The sequence below is a fragment of the Caenorhabditis briggsae genome (assembly GCF_000004555.2).
Source record: "Caenorhabditis briggsae complete genome, chrIII, whole genome shotgun sequence".
NCBI classification, from domain to species: domain Eukaryota; kingdom Metazoa; phylum Nematoda; class Chromadorea; order Rhabditida; family Rhabditidae; genus Caenorhabditis; species Caenorhabditis briggsae.
This window is the reverse complement of record NC_013490.2, coordinates 5,374,768-5,383,700: the sequence shown is the minus strand read 5'-3', so window position 1 is coordinate 5,383,700 and position 8,933 is coordinate 5,374,768.

Sequence of the window (8,933 nt, the reverse complement as noted above, 5' to 3'; positions counted from 1 at the left end):
CATCCAAAGCCGGAAAACGACGGAGTCGTACACAACCAAAAGAATGTGTTCTTCTTCTTCTTCTTCGGGTTTTTTTCGTCTTCTTTTTTGTTCCCAATATACTGAAGATACTACTGCTACGGGCTGCTCTATTTTTTGTGCCGCCGCCGGACGCCACTGGACACACCAACTGCTTTATTCTGCCCCCGAACCCTCGAGCAAAACGGATAAGAAGAGGAGGAAAGAAGATACGAAATATTGAAAAAGAAATAGAGAAAACAGAGAGACTCTTGTTCTCGACTGGCTCGCTAGGGCCGGCTACTAGGGTCCCTTCTCCATGTGGACACTCTCGTTTCTTATGCGTTTTGGAACATTTAGTAATCGGAAGTGAGAGAGAGAGAGAGAGAGAGAGAGAGAGAGAGAGAGAGAGAGAGAGAGAGAGAGAGAGAGGACAAGAGCTATAGTAGTCCAAACTTTGGCTTCCTGTGTACCTAGGTGTCATATAACTTGAGGTGTTTACGATGAAAAATGCCTTTGAAAAGTAGTCCGATCGTTGAGTTGTGTCCTTTTTAATGGTACCCAGGGTTACTGTACCTCATTAGATTTTTCTGTTTTTTGTAGTCCTAGAGCATCAATTTCTGGAATTCAGAGAAATGGAAACTCCAGGATTTTGAGTTCTCTTGAAAGCTTTTATTCTGAAAACCTGTGATTTCAGAGCATCCAGATTCCAGAGATCTATTCCAAGATCAAAGAAATCTATAGTTGAAATTCTGAGCGTCTAAGGATCCGAGATTTTATTGAAATTCTGGAGTTCTGAAATTCCTAGTTGTTGGGATTCGGAATTTTTGACCTGCTCTTTGAGATATTCTCAGATTCTGCGAACCTGCTTGAGATTCTAAAAAGTGAGATCGTAGGGTTTTGGAGTTTTTGGTTTTTGGAATTGTTGGTTTCAGGAAATCTGGAATTCGAAAATTCTATAATTTCTAGGATAACAGGCTGATTTTCTGAAGGTCTAAGATTCTCAAATTCCTAAACTGCTATCATAAAATTACCGAAAAACCAGTAATAGAAGGGCTCTCACACTGTCGATTTTGAGCTCAATTATCTCAGTTCCTATGCAAGATACTAAAAATGTGTCAACTAACCAAAACACTTCTGATACAATTTAACTTGAAATTCTGAAAAGTTAAGATCCTAGATTTCTGAAATTCTTGGTTTCTGGAACTCTGGGCTTTTGGGATTCTGAAGTTCAGAAATTCTAAGAGTTCCATCATGATGAGCTGATACTCTGACAATCTAAGATTTTAAAGTTCTTAATAGTTCTGAGATTCTGGGAGGGGCAGGTCCCTAGAAAATTAGACTCGAAAATTCTAAGAGCCCTAAATCAAGAGCCTTCGTGACGTCATACTTTCTATTCTTGTTCGTCAGGATCCTGCCACTTTTTGTTGTGATGAAATCATATTCTCGTCTCGAATTTCTTGGTTTTCGAGACTTGAATTGCTCCACGAAGATTTATACTGATTGGTCAGCCTGAATAATTTCTCCTCTACTTCTTCCTTTGAATTATTGCTACACACAAAATGGAACATTCCTAATTTTCTTTGATTGTAAAAATAGCGAAAGCAATTGGCTCGTCTCCTATTTTTCTCTGCTTCTCTCAATCTCTCATTCTTCCCATCTCACAATCTGCTTTTGCTCCCGGCCCGCTCCCAAACGTTTGTGCTCTTTTGCTGCAATCTTTTTCGCTCTTTGAAGTGTGTCTCTGGATGAAAAACTCTCGAGTTGACCCCAAGAGAGAGGATTCAGTTTGACCTTGTTCACAAGAGCAGGAAATCCTTATGCTTTTTGTGATTTGCGATCATGTTAAATACTCCTGGTGACTGTATTTTTGAACTTTTAGAAATAGTTTGAAGTCAGGATTCATCTGAGAAATATAAATCTTTGAATTTCGAAAAAAACTGAAAAAGCTAAAAAAATACAAGTTACAGCATCTGCTTTTTCACATAGTTGAGCCTTCTCTGTAATAAAAGTTTGCTCAGATTTAAAATAGACCTTTTTATGTGAAAATAATTCTGAAAAACTTGAAAAATTACAAGTTTTCGCTCATAAAACGAATTTTTTCTGCATTTCGTTCCTCATTCTTGGATTCTTGGATTTCTTGGATTTTTGAGTGTGTAGGGTCTTTCGAATTTTTCAAAATTTTGAATTTTTTGGAATTTCTTTTTGAGCTCAATTATCTCGATTCCTGTGAAAGATATCAACAATTTGTCAATTGATAAATTATTTATCATAAAATCAACAAGATTTTATCAGTTGACAGATTTTTGATATCTCTTACAGTAGCCGAGATAATTGAGCTCAAAGTTAACGGTTTTTTGGGCTAATACTAGAGTGGGTACGGTATGGAACATTCAAGCCAGGTATTTTTTTCAATTTCCCATATTTTTATCGTATTTCCATCATTTGTGAACTTTGCCATCGTTTCTCCCCTCATGACAGAAAATAAACGAGAATTTCTTATCAAGAGATACTTCCTCCCCCATACAATGTTCTATATCTTTCTGGAAAGTTCCTTTTCCTCTCCCTTTTTGACTCATATACCCATTTCATCACATTGAATAATTCCACAGAATTCCGAACATTTTTTGAAACGAGTATCTCTTCTTCATGTCATCCTCACCTAGACTAGTTTTACGCCTAATCCGGTCAGTCTACACCCATTCGGACTTGCCCTTTTTCATGGACACTACTGTACCCTGAAGAGTTCTATGATCTGATTTGTTTCTGAACAAGTTTCCCTTTTTTCTATCAAATCCCCTCTTCTTTCAGTTTTTTCTAAAACTATTCCAATAATTTCTCATCGCTTTACGTTTATTACTTTTTCGAACCACCGCCACCCACGAAAACCAAATCGTTCGTATTCATTCGTTCAGAAAAAGCGAAAACGAGAGGAGAGTGAGGAGGCAAAAGCAGACCCCGAGACTGGTTTATTGCTTCTTCTTCTTTTCTCTCTTCTTCGTCAATGTCGAGGAAATGGGAATGCGAAATGTTGAGAACTGTTTACAGGTTCCCCTTTTAGTATTACTGTAGGCAGAGGGTTTCTAGCACCGCTTTTAAAAATTCCGGGATTCCGAAAATTCTCGAAAATATTGCTCAGATCCTATTTTTGTCTAAAATAGTGCAGGATTTTGAAAATTTCGCTTAGATCTATTAACTAGTTATTTTTTCAATTTTCATTTTCGATCCAAGTTCTCTTTCAGCAAAAATTCAGGAAATATTTCCAGTTCTGTTTGATGACTTCCGGTGATATCAAACTTATTTTAACGACCTCACGTACACAAAATGAGCTGAAAGGAGACAAATATTGGCAAATCAGTTATAACATTAAATATTTGTAGGCTATATTTTCTCAGATTTTCCGGAAGATCCTCAAAAGTTCCAAAATGTAATTTTAATGTAAATTTTGTGCAGTAAATCATGTGGATCCATATCCAATATAAGTATATAATTCATAAAATTCCATTGAAAATGTCGGACTCAGCTTGTCAAGAGCTTTAAAATGAGCCTAAACATGACTAGATTTGCTCAATTTCGAATTTTAATCCAAGAATTTGAAATATTCAAGTTTTTTTCAAATATTATTATGTTTAGGCTCATTTTAAAGCTACTGCTTAGCTAAATTGATTGCACTAATTTTCAACAATATCAGACGAAAAAACTCTTAACAAGGCTAATTGAATGAATTTTTCTCTATAATTGAGAAGCTTGGAGAATGTTTCGCTCAATTTTGACATTTTTACAAAAAATTTTAAGGTTGTAAAATTTCTAAAATTCCAATTTTTTGAAAGTTCTGATCACCGAAAATTTAGTTTTTAAGTTTTCTTCCTTAGCTGCAAAGTACAAGTCAGTTCGACGTTCAAACCGGGGAAAATGCTCTTATCAGTGGGGCATCGCCCCATATAGAATTAAGTTCAGAAAATTTCGATTTTTCCTTTTTTTAAAGATTCTGCTGCCAATTTATTTTTTCCCTTCTGCTTTTAAAATTGTATACTTCTTCCTGATCTTCCCATCTGAAACAGTTTCCCCTATATTTGTACACATGTTTGAAAGATCAAAAAGCTCATTCAACTCTAATTTTCATTTGCGCCAGAATACGAAAAAGAGTCATGCCAAAAGTACAACTGTCCTCATTTCCAGACAGTGCAAATGTATTCCAATTCCAACCAGGGGTATCCCAATTTCTCCTTTTCCCATTTGCTTCGGTTTCTGAATTGTCTTCTCTTTTCATTTTTTACTTCTCCCTTCTTCTGCTTCCATCTTCTTCTTGTTCTTCTTCTTCCCCAACACTATTGTCTGGAGTATCCGGAGCTCACGTACACTATGTCATTGCGTGGTGGAGCAAGGAGAAGCCCAGTAGGCTGCTCGTTTTCGTGTCAGTGTATATGTTTTTCGGAAAGGAGGACGGACCTCAAGACGTTTATATAGATTGCACTAGTACAGTAGGATCTGGAAACACAGAGGTTTTGGAAAAAAAGGGAGAGCGGAAAAGTTCGAGAATCAGAAGAAGTCAGGAGTAATACCTCAGTTTTTGGAAGTGTTTCCGGTTTTTAGGCTCCTCGGAGCTCTGAACGCTTCATAGATGGCGAGGCTCTAGAACTCCAACCTTCTAGACGATTCTGAAGTCTTCAGGAAGTTTCTAGATGAATCTGGAAGCTTCTAGATAAATCTGGAAATTTCTATTTGGATCTGGAGGTGTCTGAAATCTTTTACCTGGTGATAACTCTAGAAGACATTCCAAATTATCGATTTTCAGCTTTTTTTCTCCTGAAACCAAATAATCCTCTGAAATCTAAAACTCCTGGGTCTAGACTCCACATCTGCATCAAACATTCCACTGTTAATCTGAACTGGCAGTTGCCGAATATTCCTCCCTTTTCTTTTTCTTCTTTTCCGGTTTTACTCTTTTTAGTTTTCTTCCCGACTTTCTATTTTTCTATTTTCAGTTTCTTCGGGTCCGACCGTCTTTCAAAAGTAGTACAGCAACCTTTCCTATTTACAGTGTCTAAACTCAGGTAACATTTATTTTCGTTTCACAAAATTGGGGTCCTTGAATCACGATGTTTTTGTCGAAACGTCCATTTACACACCGTACTAAAACAACGTCGGACACTCTAATACAACGCCACCCGGACCGTAAACTTTAAGCAAATATATCTCCATTCCTGTTGAAGATACCAAAAAATGGGCAACTGACAGAATGTTCTTCATAATATCAGCAACATTTTACCACTCGGTTTTTGAGAAAATAAATCAAAATAAGTATCGATTAGTAATTTTTGATTGAAGCCAAAGGAATTCAGAACCCCAACAAAAATGCTTAAAACCGGTTCCCCATTATTATGAAAACAAACAATTTGAGGTGTTTACAGGTGCAGTCAGCATCAACCCATCGTCCGTCCGTCTGTATTTACCAAAAAATAAAACAAAAAACTACAAAAAAGAAGAGATAAAACATTTGAAACAGAGTTAACAAAATAAGAAAAGAAGTTATACAATGGGCAGAAACCAAGAGGGACAGTTCAATGGAGCTGGAAACTCCGAATCCGCAGGTGAGACATCTTTTTTTTAATTTTGTGTTCTTTGTTATGCTAATCTTCTCCGATTTTTAAACTTCCTGTAAAATTTCCACATCTATGTCTAAAATTCTATTTTTTTTCTCTTCTTGATAACTCGTTCAGAAATCGTTTCTGAACTCTTCGTCCTGGTTAATTTCTTGAATCGTTTTATGAGATGAAGCAACTTTGACAAGCGATAACTCAGCTCAAAGTTGATAAAATAGTATGAAACTTGGCCAGTTTACTATTGAATTTTTTAAATTGTTTTAATCCAATTTGAGCCCATTACATCGTTTTTCTTAAGTTTTATGATAGTACAGACTTTAATCAGGATTTCTCGGATTTTCTGAACACTAACTCGGAGAAATTCTAGCTCATCATAATGTTATGTAAACTTATTTGTCCACATGAATGTTTTATTGCATAACCATATTTCTAATCCATCAGCATACTTTCTAAATCTGCCGTAATATGATATTTCTAATTTATAATTGGTTCTGGTTGTTCGGAGAATTTTCTTGTAGTCCTACCATTTTGGGATCCAAGAATCATAGATCTTCTCCATGACAAAAACCTGGAGACTGTTCCTCCGAACATGGGAACATGAGCAATCAGTTGTCACTGTCAGTCGTTCCCAATCACAGAAAAAAAAGACATAAGCCGAGTACGTATGTCTCTTTTTTTTCTCTGCCTCCCTAAAATTTTCCCTCTGTCACTGTGTGTACAAACATGAAAACAGGCAAATATACATCACATGTACCGCCACTACTACCGCGTCGCTGCTGCTTCCATGCCTTTTCGTCGTCTACGTCGTCGTCACAGACAGATTGTCAGACTGTATTTCTACCACCGGAGCGCAATCGCGCCGAGCGGTTTTTTGAGCGAACATTTACTTGGACATTGGTTTTCTTGAGATTCTTGAGCTTCTCTTTTATGTTTCTTTTTATGCTTGGCTCTTTACCAATTGTTATAGGAACTAGTCCACCGCTCTGGAAAATTGAAAACTGTGTCGTCAGATTCAAGAAGGTTCTAATAAAGTTTTGTCTTCTAGTGGTCTCTACTAGAGCGGTTTCAATTTGTAAGAGAACCAACTATGTCCAAATTATAAGGCTTTTCATTTCGGATAGGCTGTCCGAAGAACACCCGTCACCTTTAACGGGCCGTCCGCCGCCCGTCCGCCACCCATCGACTGGGCGACGGGCGGCTGAAATCCGCCCGGAATGGAAGCCATAAAGGATGCGTTTTTGAGCTTTTTAGGAAGTTTGAATCCAATACAATTGCAAATTTTGGAAACCATTTTTTAGACTATTCAATTTTTTGTAAACTCTCAAATTCTATGGTATGCTCAGATCCCTAAAACTTTTTTGTTCTAACAACAGTAACTCATTATAAGGTCTAGAAACTTAATTATCTTTTTCCATTCTCCCATGTTTCTCCTTGTTTCCCAACAATCCGAAACCAGTTCAAATTCATCCGAAGCTTCTTCTTCTTCTACTTTTTCTCTTTTCTGACGTCTACTATGATGACTGACGACGTTTGCTTTTTTTTCTACTACTACTTTCTTTTTCATTCTTATTCTTATTCTTCTGTATTCACTACTTTTGTATTTATTCTAGTGTTGTTGGTTCACTAAGTTGTTTACGCAATAATCTTTCGTTTTCGATGACGTCGCCATCGTGACTGTGACGGTTTTCGTTTTTCAACGAAGCCTTCAAGAATCTTCTTTTTATGATTGTGATACGAAGAAGTTCTGGATGCTTGAAGGGTACCAATCACGTGAATCCTCGCGGCCAACCAATAATAATAATTGGATGAAGATTCCGGTCGGCTAGGTGGGGAATCCGGTTGGAAGGGGGGGATGAGACACGACGAACACAACTTTTCAAGTGATTCCAAATAATGTCATCAGTAGGGCGAAGTTTCATCATTCTACGAAAAGTGATATTTTAGAAGACAAACTTTGGTGATTGGTTCAGATAAAATCACTCAGTTTGTCTTCATGGGTTTTCACCTTGAAAAATGTTTTGAGTGACTTTAGAGATTAATGAGTCAAACGGAACAATCTTGATCGACTAGATTTATTTTTGAAAAATTTTATATTTGTTTCATCCTGTTTTGCTTCATATGGTGGACGTGGCCAAAGTCCCACAACGACAACTACCGTAGCCTAACATTTTTCGGATTCACTATCTTGAAGTGTTCAGTTAATTCTTTCACTATCAAAACTTCACTTTAGGCAAAAACTACTTGAAACTCGACGAAAAGCAGTGAAAATCGAAAAAATAAATCCGGATGATAAACATATTTTTAGGTTACGGTAGTTGTCGTTGTGGGACTCTAGGCCACGTCCCTCGGCGTTTCTCTTCAACAGCTCTAATTTTTTTTTTGAATTTGGCGCCATTTTTCGGATGTCCCAGTGGAAAGGAAACAAGCCGTTTTAGCCTATAATTTTAAACAAAAATCATAAAACTTGAAAAAAGTCCGGAGGGAAAAAAAATTATAGGCTCAGGTTTAAACACCTTGTTTCCCTTCCACTGAAACACCCGCATTTTTTGCGCCAAATTTAAAAATGCCGATTTCAGTATTACTAGAGCATCTACCGTAATCCTACTGTACTGTTTTCTCCTCACTATACAAGCCTTTCCTGTGCGGAAAGTTCAAGAGAGCGTTCAGGAAACATGCGCATACACATACGCATATTGCAAAAAGTTTCGAAACGAGGGAATTTTATGATTTTCAGTTCTTTTTCTCTGTCGTATCCAATTTACAGTATATTCAGCGGAACGTTCTTCTCCTTTTCCGTCAACCAACGCGAATCGTCGTCATCATATTGCGGTCGAAAGGCGCGGAATTGCGGACGTTGCGCAAACATAATGCACACACAGAGAGACAAACATACAGAAAGAAAAGAAAGTACGGCAAAAATAAAAAGAAGCAAGCGCATTTTTCTCTTTCTGACCAAATCATCATCGTCATCATAGAGAGAAAACTAGTCCTCGAAAAGGCAAAAAGTCCTCTTTCTCCCAACACTTTCTTTCTGGAACGTTTGAAAAGCACGTCAGGAGTGCAGGCTCCGCCCACTTTAGTCGACATCATTAGTGAACGGCCCAATGCACTTTTACGTTCTTTTTGGGGCAACTTTTCAAGTGGAGAGAGATCTCACTTTCCATCGATGGGTTTTTGATTGAATCTAGAAGGAAGATCTGAATAGTTTCAGTTATTTATGACTTTGGGTTCTCATGAAAGATGACCTATACAGGCTATATGACGTAAACCATAGATTGCTATATAGTGTCCAGTTTCACTTCCGGTATTATTCTAGATTTTTTTTTTCGTTGA